We start from the raw sequence: 17,368 nt of genomic DNA on the forward strand, positions 1-17,368 counted from the left end.
AGTTCCTACTTATTATTGTGGGCTTTAGTTTTCAGAGCCCTTGCTGTACAGTTCTGATCTGTTTCATTTTGGTTTTGCCTTGACTCATCAGTCCCGCTCATGAGTCATCAGGCCCAGGTGAGTCCTTGAGCGGCCCATTGCTCCCAGACCACCTTCTACAGGGGCGTGTGGGCAGAAGCCAGCATGTCTGTATTGCCTCATCCCACCAGGTGAAAGGAAGCAAGTATTTATTTTCACATCAACAACATTGATTTTATCCACAGCAGAACCAAGCAGGATTCTCAGCTTTTAGACCCTGTATCTCTCTGTTCTGCATTGTGCTAAACTTTTGGGAGATGCTCTGCAGTCTCTGGTATTTGTCTCTTTAGAGTTTGTATCTTTCTTGGTATTTCACACCATAATCATAGAATATAAAGTATTTTACTGGTGGGGAAAGTGGAAATGAAACATGGTATAAAGAAAAAGAATGATTTTAAAAGTCACTCTTCACTCAGTCCTAGTTTCATGACAACTTCTGTATTTCACTTCACCCTCCTGATTGTCCTCTGAAGTAGACTTTACTGTTGTAGTTACGCTGATTTTCTAGTTTAGGAAACCTGGCTTACGTAGGTTAATAAGAGATGTATTGTCACACATTTGAGTGAAATTTGCAGAGCAAGAAAGCCCAGATGGTCAATAAGGTGTCCTCTTTTCTGTGTATTAGAGATAAGTGGCCATACCTGTGAGGCAGGAGGGGCCTGAGGCTGGGAAAGTCGCTGCCAACTAGTTCTCATCTTTCCTGGCAGTCACTCGTCACCTGTGGTGGAAGAGAGGGAAGCTCTGAGCCCCTAACTCAAACTAAGGCAGGCCAGCTCGTGGGGCGTGTGCAAAGCAACCCAGTTGTGACCTCAAATGTAGGCTAAGTGAAAAAGCATCAGGCTTTTCTGCCCTCCCACCATTAGAATTGATGAGGGATCCTTGCAATCCTGAATTCATGCCTGACAGCAGGCACCTGGAATAGGGTGTGGTCATATGTAGATTAGATACACCTGGGCTGAGACTGGGCCTATAAGGGCGGCGTCACGGGAATGCCAGCAGAAAGAACTGAAGAGCAGAGAAGCAGAGACCACCAGAGAATGCTGGAGAGCCCAGAAAGAGTGAAGCCTTGCTGGGGGCTGGGAGGCCTGCCAGCCTCTTGGCCCCCTGACACTCCTGCCTGCTGTGTACCTGGTAAATCCCAAATAAAAGCCTGCAAAAGCCACTGAGGGCTCCGGGACTCTCTTCTCCTTACCCCTATCTGCTTGAATCATAGAAAACCTGCTCTGGCCTTTCCTGCCCCTACATCAAGTAACCTAGAGTTCACTATCCTACTAAGATCTCTGCCATTGGGGGAGATGTGGCCCCTATTTTCCAAACTTGCAGGAATGATGGGACATGTGCCATGACTGTGAACGCTCCACGGAGATCTCTTGGAACCTGCAAGGCAAGGAGCACCTAGACTTGCCAGGCCCATCCCTGTACTTGCTACAAAACCAAATCCTATAGAGCACTAGAGAGGGACTTCAGTCTGAGAGCCACTGCTCTGTGAAATGGTCTCCTCAGAACTCAATCTCTGGCTTCTTTTCCTTTTCAATAAACCCTGAGGCTCTTACTCGCTCAGTGTCTCCAGTCCTTACTGCATTATTGAATGTGGATCTCCAGAGCCTTCTGCATGAATCCAGGTACATCCATAATGACATTAATATGTGCAAATATTTAATATACATAAATGAAAATAATTGTGGTATTATGATTATTGTGACTTTTTTCTTCTGTAAAATCTGTCATGCTAAATGTGTAATGCTAAAATATCTGTAAATTCACTTTTAATTGTTTTCATTATTTAATGTTCACTCTGAAATTTTAAGTAGTTTAACTTCTTTATTTTTTTTTTAAAGATTTATTTATTTATTTATACAAGCACTGGGTACAGTCAGAAGCGCGGGAGGGTGAGAGAATTCACCAGAGCCAGGGCGGGCAGCAGAGCAGGCAGAAGGACCAAAGTACACTGCTGAGGGGAGCTGGGGAGGTGCGGCAGGAGAGGTCTGCGTGCCATGTGGGACCCTTGCCAGCAGCCAGGAATCGAACCGGTGCTGCAGAGGCTGTGGGCAGCTTCGCAGCCCAGCGCTCAACCGCTGCGCCACCAGGGGAGGCCTTACTCTGCAATTTTTAAAAAATCCTTTTTTTTCATTTATTTTCAAAAGGTGCATTTTCCAGGTCACCCCTATTAGCAAGTTAACTGGCATGGGAAATGAAAGGACAAATGTTCTAATGAAGTTTTCCCTAAGACATAAGCTCTTCTTTCTTTGTGTCTCTACAGCACTTTATATCTTTTCTGGAACTTGCATGACAGGTGCCTTGTGTTGTTATTTGTCCTATTTGCATTTCCTGATGTTCATCTCCTCAAGGTACTGTATATAACTCTTCTTTATTCTTCACAGAATTTTACCACATATTGTGTCTTGCAAACTGTATAAACTTGGTAAACATTTGTTGAATTTAGTAGACTGAGGCTTACTACAAAGTCTGTCTATTGAATATTTTAACCTTGTTACTGCTATTCAAACATGAATGCACTTACATGTCATTGAAAAAGAATGTTGCTGGTTTATTATAAAAAGAAAGAAATTCCTCAGTGTCTGAGCTGTTAAATCTTTCTAGTAATTTAAATGAAAGGGGTTTTTTTGATGTTTTATAGAAATTTGCTTACAAATGGACAGGCCAATACTAATTGGATCAAAAGTTGTATGCATCCATTGTAAAGGGAAGAAGATAGAAAAATAATGATGCCTTCAGGCTACACTGTTAAATAACACAGAGGTGAAAAAGTGTAAAGAAAATACATAGGAGTTGAAAGTCTTCATTCTGTAGTAACGGAGTCAAATGGTTTACATGTCTTAGCTTTTAATTCAACTAATCTCTATTGAACACCTACTGTGTGACAAATTCCACAATTGGTATTTTTAATAATGATCTTAACAATATAGATGTGGTCGAAAACAAGAGTTAATAGCACTGTAAGTGAAATGCTGAAGGGCACAGGGAAGGAGAGCTCACATCAGATTCATGAGCTAGAGAAGCTTCAGGAAAGATTCAACACTCGAATTTGACCAGGGTGAACATTTGCATATGTAGGATATTTCAGGCAATAGGCACAGCACAAGGGAAGATATCTAAGAGCACCAGCAAAGGGAATGTGTGGAGAATAGCAAGTAGTCCTGTTTGGCTAGATCACAGGATATGTGAGTGAAAAGACATGGAGAAAAATCTTTAACGGAAGAATCAATTCCATTTCATTGCTGCAAGAGGAGTGCCTCAGATGGGACAGTTCTATGTTCTGAAGATGTAAAAATTAGTCACCCTTCCCGTTTAAGGAACCCTTGGGCAGACAAGCACCAAGACACCCTGGGGCCTGTGCTGGACAAAAGAAGCAGACAGAGGGCCAGTTAACAAATGAAAAGAGGGAATGGGTTCTGCCAATTATTGTAGGAGAGGGTAGACAATGCATTGTCTTACTCAGAATCTGTAAGACTGAGTTCCGGATTCAGACTGCTAGTTCAAAGACCTGCCCTACTCCTTATTGTGGCCTTGACCTCATGACCTTGAACATGATATTTTATAAAGAAGCATGGGCTGCTTTTTGCTAAGTCTCATCAGTGACCTCATCTGCTAGCTGGAGATTGTAAGGGGACTGTCATACAGCCCCGTAGTGAGAACAAAGCTCTAAGCTCTTGCAAGGCTTCTTTGTACAGTTCTTGCTGGTTAAAACAACTGAGTTGGTTTTATTATAGTTATTATTAAAAGTACCCTTACTCCTCCCATTACCATCAAAACCATTATCGTGGGAGGTTTCTGAGAGGAAGTAACAATGGAAGTAGCCTTACAGAGGGCCAGGGATGTCACCTGGTAGAACAAGGACTGCAAATAGAGAGGGCAGTATGAGAAACGTGTGAATGCATACAAAGTAGAGTGCAGGGTTTTTAAAAGGAAAATAATAGGAAAAAGATGCTACAATGGGTTTTATGGTTCCAATAGCACATCAAAAGTTAAGAATTAGAAAATATAAAGGACTCATAAATGCCTTAATTCATGAAAGATCGCAAAATCCAAAGCTTCAGAATAAGCTGGGCCTTCTAGGTAGTAACCATATTTATCCCAATAATAAATTTAAACCACTGTCAATTAAAATTACTCTGATCCTGTTCATTCCCTATTTTTTTTAAAGATTATTTATGTATACAAGAACTGGGGTACAGGCCAGAGGCATGGGGGTGAAAGGATTCACCAGAGACAGAGCAAGGAAGAGAACAGGCAGAATGACTGAAACACACTGCTGAGGGGAGCAGCAGGCAAAACAGGAGACGTCTGCTGCGCCATGTGGGTTGCTCCCTGGCAGGCCGGGGGATCAAACTCATGCTGCAGAGGCTGCGGATAGCTTCATGCCCTATATGCTGTGCTTAACCCCTTGCGCCACCAGGGAGGTCCGCTTGGCATCATTTTTAAAAAAATTATTTTGCTATCAATGGCAGAAAACAATTTAGGAAACTGAATAGAGCAGGAAAAATGTTAAATCTAAGTATTTGAGTTAGTGATTGACTCATTAGTTTAATAACTCATTTTCTCAAAACTTGCATAATTTAAATGCATTAGAAATGATACAGCATTAAAAAGTACATTCTTAAAATGGTAAACATTGGATCTAGGATCTGAGTTTGTAGTTATTACTTATTTAAAATAAACAAGCAAATTCCGTTGAGATATGGTCTCATTTTCAGGAATGGTCTATTAGCAGGCAGCAGTGAGCACAACAATTAACCATATCAGCACATTAAAGCCTAATGTGTAAACTCGACATAGCAGCAAACACACATCCTACCATGGCCTATTAAGTAATCAGAAATGATTGCAGATAATTAGCTTGTGAACAGCTGCATAAACTCAAGTATTCCATTTTTTATCAGACATGGAGACTTCAAGTGGAAGGGAGGTTTATCAGCCATGTCTTGAACTGGGTGGGAGTGTCGCCATGAAACAAAATTAGGGACAGATTCTAATGTTTGATGACCATTTTAAATTTCCTTCTGATAATACCACTACTGTTTGCATGGATATAGTTCTAAAAATGAAAAATATGGAAGCAAAGATATTATCAATGACCAAAAAGCTCTTATAAAATTGGAAGTTGTAATAGGATAACACAGTAATCAATTAGTGCTATTCTTTCATGTGTATATCATTCATATTTATTATTAGTTCAAGTCTGATTTGCATGCTCTCATCCCTTCCGAATAATATTATATTGAGATATATATTTGAATGGTGATGTATAGAATAAATATACAGATGCATTTGAATTAATAAATGCACTTGACAAGTATTTCTTCAATTAAAAAAAAATGTAGCTTCCTCTTTTCTGTCCCTTTCTTATTGAAGAAACTATGTCAGCCAGAACATGATAACTACCTTAGGAAATCTGAGGGACTGATATGAAAAGAAAGCATTATGTCTATTCCTTACAAGCCTAGAAAAATGGAACTAAAAACATATAGATATATAATAAAAAGGACAAAATTCAAAAAAAGAGTTCTTGAAGCTAAAATGAGTAAATTGTGAGGTGTATAGTTGGCACCAAAGATGTTATCAAATAATTCAGTGACTAATCTGCGAAATAGATGTGCTAAGATGGGACCTCAGGCTCTTTCAAAGGTTCCTTCTCATTCTAGGTACTAACTTCTGAAAGACGTGGATTATTCAACAATAAATATGTCATCATTGATAGAGCTGATCTTTCATATGCGTATGGAACTTTAGGAATATTTGCACTGAAGATTTTGTATTGTGTGAAATCACATCACATGCTTATTGCTTTTTGACAGTAGTTAGTTTTTGTTTTATTTATAGACCTACCAAGGACTAAAATGATACCAGTAACTAATGGATGGATAGAATGTAGATGGATAAATAGGTTGATGGATGAATGGATGATTGGTAGAAATAAAGAAGCTAAACATAATTAAGAACCATGAATGTTGTGCAGAAAATTAGTTTACTGGATCTATTTTATATTTTCCTCTCTCTAGTTATCCTCAGTTTTGTAAGCATTCCTTCAAAAAATGTTTATGTGCCTGTTGTGCTAGACTGAAAGTCTAACTGAAGAGAGCCTCCAGGAGTTTAGTCATAATCATTCAAAGCAGTAATTACAGTTCAATTCAACAAGAGGTACAGTGGAGACATCATGGGCTGCAAAGAGAAAACAGGCAAAGGAATGTGGTGGCAACTTGAAGCATACCAGGATGGCCTCAGAATGGAAGCCACTCTGGAGATAAAGGACTTGCCAGCTCCTAACAGGTAGAGTTTAGGAGGAGCCTGTAGGCAGAGAGAAGAATTAGGGAAAGATTGTTTGGCATGGTAAAAGGCTCTGGTGTTGTAAAGTGAAAGATCACTAGAGCTAACGTCAGCCCACTCAATGATTTTCATGTTGTCCATTGATTGCAAACTATTAATTGTTCTCACTCAAATCACCAAGAGTCACCTCAGACTTTCTAGATTATGGCCCACGAATGTTTGGCTTAACAAGTCCTCCAGGTAATTCTTACGGAATCTCAAATTTTCTAACCACTGTTCCGGAGCAGAGTATTTGTTCTTTTAGAAAAATATATGTATCTCTGCATCCATGCACCCATCCATTAGAATAAATGTGTCATACTTTGAAAACAAAAGTGTTGTAATAATTGGGGGAACTAATTTAAGTGTAATGGGAAAGTGAGGTTGAGAAAGGAGCAATGAATGCACTGAGCAGGTGACCTGGTTTCTGATTTTAACTCTGACACTAAAATGATGAAGATGATGATGATAATTACCAAGTAATGTGTAATTATGCCAAGATCCTGAGCCTCTCTTCCACCTCAGAGTCCTGACCCATTCAGCTCCAAGGGAGTTGAACCACAAGATTTCTAAAGTTCTTGTCCAAAGCTAGAATACTGTGGTTCTAAATAAACTGCAACATGTACATTTGCATAATGAAATAACTCCATCATCACCTGTCTCTTCACAGATAACTTTACATGTTTTCACTCCTTGTGTCTTTTGAAAGCAGCACTGTTCTTGTTCTCCACTGGGCATGCCATCTATCACTTTTAAACTGGCTTTTCCTTCCACTGTCTTTCTCCGGGTCACTGCTTGGTTCGCTATGCAATTGTTTAAAATGAGACACTGTTCCTTTTATATATGTTAACTCCCCAGAAGACTCCTTGATTAAAGCTCCCAGTTAGACTTTTAGATGAAAACAAAACAAATAGCACTCATCTCAGAGTGAGACAACCTGTCTTGAATGTCAACTGAACAACTCACAGGGGATGGTAACTAAGAAGAAAACAGTTAAGATCAGCAGGACAAGATTTCAGAAGCCAGAGACCCAGAGAAAGAGCTAACCCTTCTGGTTGTACATGGAGATTACAATTTCTTTTCCATCTTCTAGTTTGTGTGTGTGATTTTCTTTCTGTTCAATAGCTTTGTCTCCAAATCTTGCATATGTTGAACTCTAAGATTCCTCCAAAAGACAAGATTTACTGACCCTCATAACATTTAACACCGCAAACAAATCATCTCTCAATAAAAGCTGAAAGAATGCATACTTAAAGAATAAATGCTTAATGCCTCCACATCTTGGCCACCGTCAGCAAATTGGCTTTCTTTACAATCATTGAAGCTTCTTCTCAAAATATTTTATCTGTATCTTTGTGAAGCTATACCATTTTTTTTGATTCACCCATTTGCTGCTTCATCTGCTCCTGTTTCCTTTCTGTTATGATCTGTGACTAGGGAGCTAACATATGCTGGCGCTTTCCTTATATCTTACACAGTTCGTGTTTTAGCACTCCATATTTTATGTCCTGGCACTCCACTCCTAACAGGTTCCTGGGTAATGCAGCTTCTGCCTGAGTGCCCTTGACACCCACTTAAAGCATGTGCATGGCTGATCTAAAACTTTTCAATAACCCTCCTCTGCCTTGGATAGGAAATTACAGGAGAATGCTCTATTTCAGCATCACTTTGCAATCATTCCACCTTTATGCCTTATGGTCTTGCATCCCCAAATTGGTCTTATCTGCTCTGGCTGATTGTCCAGTGCTTTACAATGAGGCTGCAACCAGAACACGATTCCAGCACTCCCATTTTGTTTCCAGAGCGAACATAGATAATTTTGATCCATGGTCAACTCCAGTGGTGCAAAATCTTCAAAGCTGTTATCTGCTCTAAAAATATCAGAAATAGTTCATTTCTAAATTGCGCATCGTCTTTGGAATGGGGATTACTGTGTAAGCCTCTCTTGGTGTCACTCTTAAAGCGACATTAGCAACAGTCTTTCTAAATCATCTCGATGTGGATAATTGTTTTTGTCACAGATCATTTTTGAGCTACTTGTCACCCTCGTATCTGCAGTATTAGCCTAATTTTACTCTCTCAACTTGTATTTATTCATGTTTTCTTCCATCTCTTCTCCCTTTATAAGATATGCATAAATCAACCAAAGAGATCATCAGAAAAGCTTCCTCTGAACCTCAAATCAATTCAGGGCACCTGTAATTTTTCTCTATTCAAGTCAACCCTGTATATTTTCTTCCTTGAACTAATCACAACTGTTACAAAAATAATTTATAGTATAATGACAGCATACAAGTTGTTTCATATCTGTCTTTTTCAAAATGAGTGCTCCTGAGGACATGAGTTTCCTCTGAGTCAGTAGTGAGCCCCCAGTTCCTAGACCATAGAGGCAGTCCACAAATGGTTGTTGTGTTAACATAATCCTATCACTTCATTAAGTTTTACTAGCTGCACTGGGTATTATTATAATTCTAAAAATTCAATGTTTTGACCTCAAAACGGATAAGGACTACTGCCCGGCTGATAAGTATACCTTCTTCTTGTAGGCAAAGCTATGTAGCAATAAAGCCTTTCAGATCCAAATTACTGTGGAAACAGCGCTGGGTTCTACCTGTTTGCTAAGTGAATTGTTGAGGTCACACTTTCTACACTGGAGGGAGCTGGCGTTGCAGACAAACTCTCATTGTCTGGGTTCCCTATTTCCTTACAGACACCACCCCTGCTTCACTTCAGCCGGCCACATGCTTTCTTCAGGTGGGTTATAATAAAATTGATTGTGATTAGAGTACTTAATCTATTCACTATAACTGATTAAGTTACTGCTTGATTGTGTTACAGCTTCATCCATTTACTTTGATTAGATTGTTGCTGGAAATATATGGATACAATCAAGCTTTTGCTATTGTCAAATTCCTCAGGGTGTTTCTAAATTTTTCCATATAATCTTTTTGGCTATTCCTTAGGGTATGTCATTTCTACAGATAACTAATCTCATCCATTATGTTTTGAATCTCCTGATTTTATTCTTTTAGGGCAACTTTATCTCAAACTCTTGGGGTGACTTTCCTGCCCTCCCCATTAAGAACCATGCCTGGGAAATAGCTCTTGGGGTTTGTAGAGCCCCGAGCCATGTCGCACTCCTGCTGTCTGTTCCTGAGTCTCAGAGAGGTGGTGGAGGAGACTTATTCTTGAACTCCTAGCACAGACGAAGAGAACTTTTTGTGAATTTTTAATCAAGGGCCTGGAATGTGGGTTTATGTCAATGTTTTCAATATATTTGAGGAGCAGAGAAGGCAGCAGCATGGATTGTTAGAAATAATGATGACAAAAAGTTTCTGACTGCTCAATGTTACATATTTTTTAACATTTATTTATTTATGCATACAAGAACTGGGGCCAGAGATGTGTGTGAGGGGGAAGGGTGAAAAGATTCACCAGAGAGTGGGGGACAGAACAGGCAGAGCTACTGAAATACAAGACAGGAGGGGTCTGCCGCAACATGTGGGTCAGCTGCCTGGCAGGCCAGGGATCAAACTCGTGCTGCAGGGGCTACGGATAGATAACTTCATAGTGCTGTGCTTAACCCCTTGCACCAATAGGGAGGCCCTTCAGTAAACATTTAATGACAGCTATCTGGCATGCAGCATAGCTTTGTATCTTCTTTTCCCAACACATTTTCTGCCACAGTTGCAAGCGTTCAACTGTTATCTGTTGAACAACACTTGGAAACAAACTTTATAGAAACACAATGAAAATTAGGCACATTGTATTGTGATTTTTAATGGAATTATTTCAAGAAAAAGGAGAAAGTTAAAAAGATATTGAGAATAATGCAAGTGAACTGGTAACAGAGTTTTTTTAAAAATAGATGAAGCTATCAAAGATTATAGGAAAAGGTCAAGAATATAGAGCTTTGGAAAATTCGGAGGTAACATAAAGTAGCCGCAGAATTCTAGATCTTCTCAGACTCACAGATTAAAGATTTAGGAAGGCCATAAATGAGGCAGAGGCAGTATTTGATATAGAAAATGATTAAGATATAAATAAGAATCTGAGCGTAGGCAAGACTCTGTAAGGGCATATATTAGAAATGTTCAGGAGTGGATGACAGATGCAAAGGCAGAAGAGAAAATGGTAAGTTCGAGTCAAGGATAACTTAACTGTTCAGTTCCTGTGAAACAACATAAACTGAGAAAATTTGGAGCAAAGGGAGCAAAACCCAATTACTGTCTAGCATAACTAGAAAGTAGACTGTATTCTTTAAAGCATGAAGAATAATTTGGCATTGATGTTGAGGAAGAAAACAGATTTAAACTAAAGACTTAAAGGGGTTGTTAGAATGGGTTTAATAGAGTATTATTCTAGATGTTCATCAGTCTTAAACTGGTAGGTCCAAATTCAAGTTTCATTGTCCTCATGAAGGAAACTGTTTAAGACTGAGGATTATTTTTTTTAATGATAGAAAAATACACCAGAAAAGACAGCTGCAAATTGAAAACAGGGACATACATCACACCACCCCAAAAGCATCTTATTATTGGTGACACAACCTCGCCATTAAAGGGTATGTGGCTCAGCCACATATATGTATCCTTCCTTCAATTTTCCAATTAAAGTGTGTTTACAAAAGACAATGCTAACCTAAAAACTTTGACAAAATTTTGAGAATATACTGCAATCACTCTTCCTTACCAATTAGAATTATTTTTCCAGATCTTCTCATTAATTATAAAAATGGAAATCAATGTACTTAGTGCTTTACCATAAATATTCAAGCCACTGGAGCTGTAAAATATAACCTGGCAATTTAAATGATTTATTACTACAGTATAATGCTCAAGACATTCCTATTAGCTGAAAATTTAGAATATTTTAAATAGAATATTTAAAGGGTAGGTGTCTTTAGCCTAAATAAAATGAAAGTGCTTATAATTGGGAAGTATAGAGTCTTTTCCTTCCCCTCCTTACACAAATATCAAAATAATCCTAGAGCATATTCCATTTTATAACTAGCATAGCCAAGTACAACTTTATATATACACACACATACATATACCTATATACATATATGTATGTATTTGTGTGTATACACTTAGATATATGTGTGTGTGTGTGTGTGTGTGTGTATAAAGACCATGAAAAATCAAAACTGGTTTCTACTGGATTACTTACAGCCATTATATAAAACATAGATTTAGTTGTTCCTTTCATCAGAATTATTATTTTATGATGCCTCTGTTTTTAGATAATGCATATATGTGGACTATTGTTCTAAAAAACAAAAGTGAGTCAAATAAGCGAAGGTAGTAATTTGAACATTTTAAAAGATGACATTCTCCTCCAAAAAGATGTCATGAAATTGTATGTAATTTTAATACATTTATATTTTGAGTGTCGAATTGACTCCCTTGAAGGAAAGGAAAATGGCATAAGAAAGTACAGACTATTTCAAAATTCATTTGCATTTTGTCCTTATTTTGAAAGGAGATGTAGCTGATCTGGTAATTCTCCTTATTTAAAGGAACAACCAAGCCAGTCGTAACTTTACAGGAGGCTATAATCTGTGTCTTAGATTTAAAGATTTAATTTTACCCAGGATAAAATATCAGCCACAGTTCTTAACTACAGGGGGAAATGTATCAGCCATGTCACTGAAGTCTTGTTAGCTCTCACGATGTGAGCTGCTTGTTACATACGTTGTGATACTGATTTAAATTGTCAGGTAGGTCAAAGAAACTGATAGAGTCATATAAGCCAATTCAAGACGCTGGATCCAACCAATCATGCACACTTCTCTAAAGTGAGCATTGCAAAGTCTGATCTTGTACTACTGCATATTTTAATTTTTTTGCTAAGATTTAAATTAGAAGAGGGCACCTAAAAGTCCAGAGTTTGGGGTTCTCATGACCATGGCTCCACATTCCCACAGGGGCTGTCTCTGTCTCTAAGGTCCCTGATCACATGTGTCCCAGCCCGATTCCCTATTATCTCTAAAATTAAGGTCCATTGACGGTAAACATCTTACAAACTTAAGCCCATTTTTCTTCTTACATTCATGTTACCCCCCAAAACTTAGTAAAATAATTCTGTATTTATTGATCTGGGAGTATCAAGTCATAAAAACTATCTGTGAACAGAAAAAAAAAAATGGAGAATTAAGCTAGAAATTCGCCATTGGATAAAAAAAATAATAAATCACATCTTTATATACCAAAATAAATTCCAGGTAAAACAAAGATTTTTAACATTGAAAAATAAAGGTGTCAAATTGGATTTTTTTTTCTTCAAAAAGGTAATTTAGTAAGTGATGCTTTGGTTCTTGGAAGAGTTACTGCACTGCTCTCAGGAACTTGTCGCTGAGTTGTTTCTCAATAGTGAGGAGATCACATGCTTACCAGCTACTTAGATTTCCCTGTTGGAAGACTTAAGAGCTTCATTTTAATTTTAAAACTAGTGACTCCTCTGAGAACTGGTTGAATGCCAAGAGATATTTCAGATGTGAAGAATTGTGAGAATTTTCTCTTGGGGAGAATAATCTCAAAGTAAGACCTTAAAGTTCTGGTAGAGGTTGCTTTGGGTACAGATTAGGTGATTGCAACTTCTCAGGAAGATAGAATTTTTGCTTTTAGCTGCTGAAAAACAATCCTTGTCCCATCCCTACTCTGCTGTAGTTGGGGATCACAAAGAAGCACAGCAAGTTTGGACAACACAACTATAACCTTTGGTCAGCCATTGTCTGACAGTGTGTTCTTGTTCCTGTCACTAGCCGCTTGTGGCTTCCTTTTCTTCATATAATACCTGAGGTTTAACCATTCCTTATAATGGTTTTTAAATATACCCAATCATGCTTAGAAATTTTATATGGAATGGTGCGGCAGACCTCTCCTGTCGCACCCACTGCTCCCCTCAGCAGTGTATTTCTGTCGTCTGCCTGTTCTGCTCCCCGCTCTGTCTCTGGTGAATCCTCTCACCCTCCCGCACCTCTGGCCTGTACCCCAGCTCTTGTATAAAAAAATAAATAAATTTTAAAAAAATTTTACATGGAAAGATCTAATTATAACAAGTAATCAAAAAGAAAAAGAAGGATTAATTGGCATGAACTATATCTGCTCTTTATCGAAGTATATCTTAAGACAGTCAAGAGACAAGTGGTTTGTTGAGAAATTCTAATATCTCCTGCTCTCCTAACTACTTTCTTTAATTCCTCAGTCACAGCAATGTGTCTAGTCATTTAATACCTAAAATTAATTGAACCAACAACCTTTTTACTCTTGCCATCCCCTGTTCCCATATTATTCTTCTTATCCAACTTAAGTTCATGGTCAATCCTAATAATCTCCCTGCCTGCCCAGCAAAATCATCACCTTGGTTAAAACCATCTCTCTCATCATGTATCCGATCTCTGAAGCTCAATGTGATTGGATTTCAATCACACTGCAGGACTTATTTTAAATTTATAGTTATTAATAGCAAGTGGGCTCTTAATACCTTCCAGAAGTCATGATCTCTTTCCTGAGACCAATCTCTTTTGACTCTTTGGTGTTATTTCATATCTCCTCTTCTCTCCTCAATCATTAAACCTCCAACCACCTCCTTCCCCATCTACCCTTTCATCTGATTATCTTATTTCCTAGGTCACTAAAGTAACAATGAGAGGAGAAGAACTTCCACACTATACCTTTGCCGCATCAAGCCACCTACCTGCTTTGAGGAGGTTAAATCTTACTAGGATGCCTCCTCCAGAGAAATTTTCTTTAGTACCAGTTATTAACTGTATTTTTTCAATTGTGCAGAAAAGCCTTAATTAATGATCGGGGGGAAGTGTATAATCAATAAGTTGGAAAGGAAACCTTTCTGTTGATCATTTCATAAAACTTTATATTTCCATTATAGATGCTATTAATTCAGATAATCAAGATCACTGGTAAATTAATTCACTGTCCATCTCACTTACTATAAAGTTAGAGTCTGAGTAACTTTCTGGATCCACAAAACTGCCTTCACACTCACTATCTCAGGGAAGTATTTAATGGACAGTGTGGACCTCATCGATCTTGATTTCTTTCCAATATGATTCCTGAGATGCATCTATCTAAACCTATTTAAAATTATTCTTCCTCAAATGGGATCACAGAAGGAAACTAATACTAGGAAAATCCATGTCATTCAGTAAATTTCTTGAAAATTTATTTTTTGCCCATCCCTGAGGCATCCTAATAAGAATTAACCTGCTCAGGGCAGGTGGGAGGCTGGATGCCGCAAAGGAAGTTGTATGCAATTTCTTCTTTTCTAATTACCTGTTTCTTTAGTGACCTAGGGGTATGTGCCATTTTCCTAGCGACCACAAACGGCAGCCTACATGCATGTCAGGACATACAACTTCACACCTGGCTGTTATGCACAAATCTGATGAACACAAAGGACTCAGGTGACCTTACAAAGAAGTAATCAAGGGAATTGTTGTCTTAGCTCTGAGACAATACGAGGGCTCTTTAGTTGTACTTGAAGAATGTGACTATTCCCTCAGACTTCCACAGAATAAAGAAGTGTTTAGTCAAGGAGAGAGGTTTTGTGTTTTTGTGGTTGTTTTTTTTTTTTTTTTTTTTTCATGCTCTACTTGGTCTGAATAGGCTCCTTTATTTTTCAAGAGTAGTCTATGATAACTTACTTTGGCATTCTCTCCACGAGAACAAAAATTCAGTGGCAATATCAAGCCGGTTGCTTATTGCTCTTCTGTGAATAGCATACCCTGACCAATCTGTTTCAAAGGACAATACTCCAGGCATAACATATGATGCAAATGTAACGTGGCAATTTGATTTTCAAGTAGCACTTCATAGGAAGCTTGGTTAAGCAAGAGCAGCATGCCAGTCAGCTCTTGTAAATGTATTATATCCAACCTACTGAAGTATCACAGAGCAAAGTAACAATCCTAACTTTCTGAAAAACAGATCATGTCCCAAAGATTGAAACTGTCTGTTTCAAACAATCTTTATTTAGCTCACAAGCTTAATTCTTCACCCTGTCCTGAGTGTGGGTTGATGTTTTAGTCCTCAGATAAAGAAAAGTGTTTCCATTATGACCTCAAAGATCACATAAGAAATTCAGGGCAGGCTTCCTACTACCCCCGCATCTTCCAGATGTCAGACCCAGAAATGTACATTGCATAGCACTGAAGCCATAAACAAAACTACGTAAATATATCCACAGATTCTCAGTGTTAAAATAATAAAACTAGAGCCATTACCTATGTTATAACAAGGAATTTGGGGGCAAAAAGCAAATTTACCAAAGCAAAGATGATTTAATTTCTTTTTAAAATTAATTTGGGGGAACATTGGTTGACATCATGGTGTATGATTCAGAGGCATAAGTTCACATCTCCTGAGATGTCCATCACCACTGGCCCCGCATCCACCCCAGAGCAACCTAATTTCTTTTTTTTTTTTTTTTTTTTATTTATTTGTTCTTTTTTGTTTTGTTTTGTTTATACATGCACTGGGTACAGTCAGAAGCGCGGGAGGGTGAGAGAACTCACCAGAGCCAGAGCGGGGAGCAGAGCAGGCAGAAGGACCGAAGTACACTGCTGAGGGGAGCAGCGGGCGGCAGGAGAGGTCTGCGCGCCATGTGGGACCCTCCTCCGGTGGCCGGGGAGCAACCGGGAATTGAACCGGAGCCACCGAGGCTGCGGGCAGCTTTGCAACCCAGCGCTCAACCGCTGCGCCACCGGGGAGGCCCAGAGCAACCTAATTTCTAATGGTCCTCCTCAAGGCCTGTCTGTCCATCTCCCAACCTCTCCAGCACCACGGCCATATATGTCAGTAGCAGTCACCCAAGAACAATGTCTTAGAGCAAATTCTGACTCCTAGACTTAAAACTCAGAAAAATTTCTGTAGAGCAGTCAAAATATTTGCATCTTCCTTTCCATACATCAAAGTCAAATCCTCAGTTCGCTGTCTAGCCTGGACCACTGGCATTTTCTCTACCATGAAAACCATCTCTCGGGTCTGTCTGCCTGCTTATTTCCCTTGACCATATCCTGTGGCTCCTCAAAACTCTCCTGACTGCCCCTGGACTCTTGCATCAAATTTATTTCCCTCCTTCAGTTTCCTTCTGTTTAAGAAAGGACCACCATGTTGATATGTGTTCTATCTACTAATCTTTGCCATATGAAAAATTTAAGTGGAGACATTATTAAAATCAATTTATTAATTAAAAATAATAAATCATCAATAGCTATATTTTTCAAAACAAATCCAAAATAAGTGAGAAGAGTGATATTCTTTTTTTTAACATTTTTTAAAAAATATGTAAGAGCTAGAGTACAGGCCAGAGGCGTGGGGGGTGAGAGGATTCACCAGAGACAGAGTGGGGAACAGAACAGGCAGACCGATGAAATACACTGCTGAGGGGAGCAGCGGGCGAGTCAGGAGAGGTCTGCTGCGCCATGTGGTACTTCCCCGGCCGGGGATCGAACTTGTGTTGCAGAGGCTACAGACAGCTTTGTACCACCAGGGAGGCCCCAGCAGAGTGATATTCTTTAAAATTTTTTACAAATCTCTTTACTCACTGGCTAAAAGGAAGAGTTTTGGATTCTCATTTCTGCCTCTTAATTCAGTGTCGTGCCTTGTTTTTCTCATTGAAATTTCAAAAGAAAATTTGGCCTCACGTAGAAAAGGGGAAGAATATTTTAATTCCATTTCGAGATATTTCATTTTCTTTGTTTCTATATTGAGTTTTCACCATTGGTAATTTTTTAAAAGCTATAAATAACATAGAAAGTGAAACCTGGTTCCTGGTCGTCTTTCCCTCTGTTATATTGAAATCTATTCATTTATCCTGTACTTGAATATTACAATATTGTAACATGCATTGGTCATTTGGAAAATATGAACTAAATGATTGATGCAGCTTTACCATTGGTGATTATTTCACTATGTGATATAAAAATAACATTTGTTATGAA

The sequence above is a fragment of the Talpa occidentalis genome, unplaced genomic scaffold (assembly GCF_014898055.3).
Source record: "Talpa occidentalis isolate TD23 unplaced genomic scaffold, MPIMG_talOcc4v2.1 talOcc4.4, whole genome shotgun sequence".
NCBI lineage: Eukaryota > Metazoa > Chordata > Mammalia > Eulipotyphla > Talpidae > Talpa > Talpa occidentalis.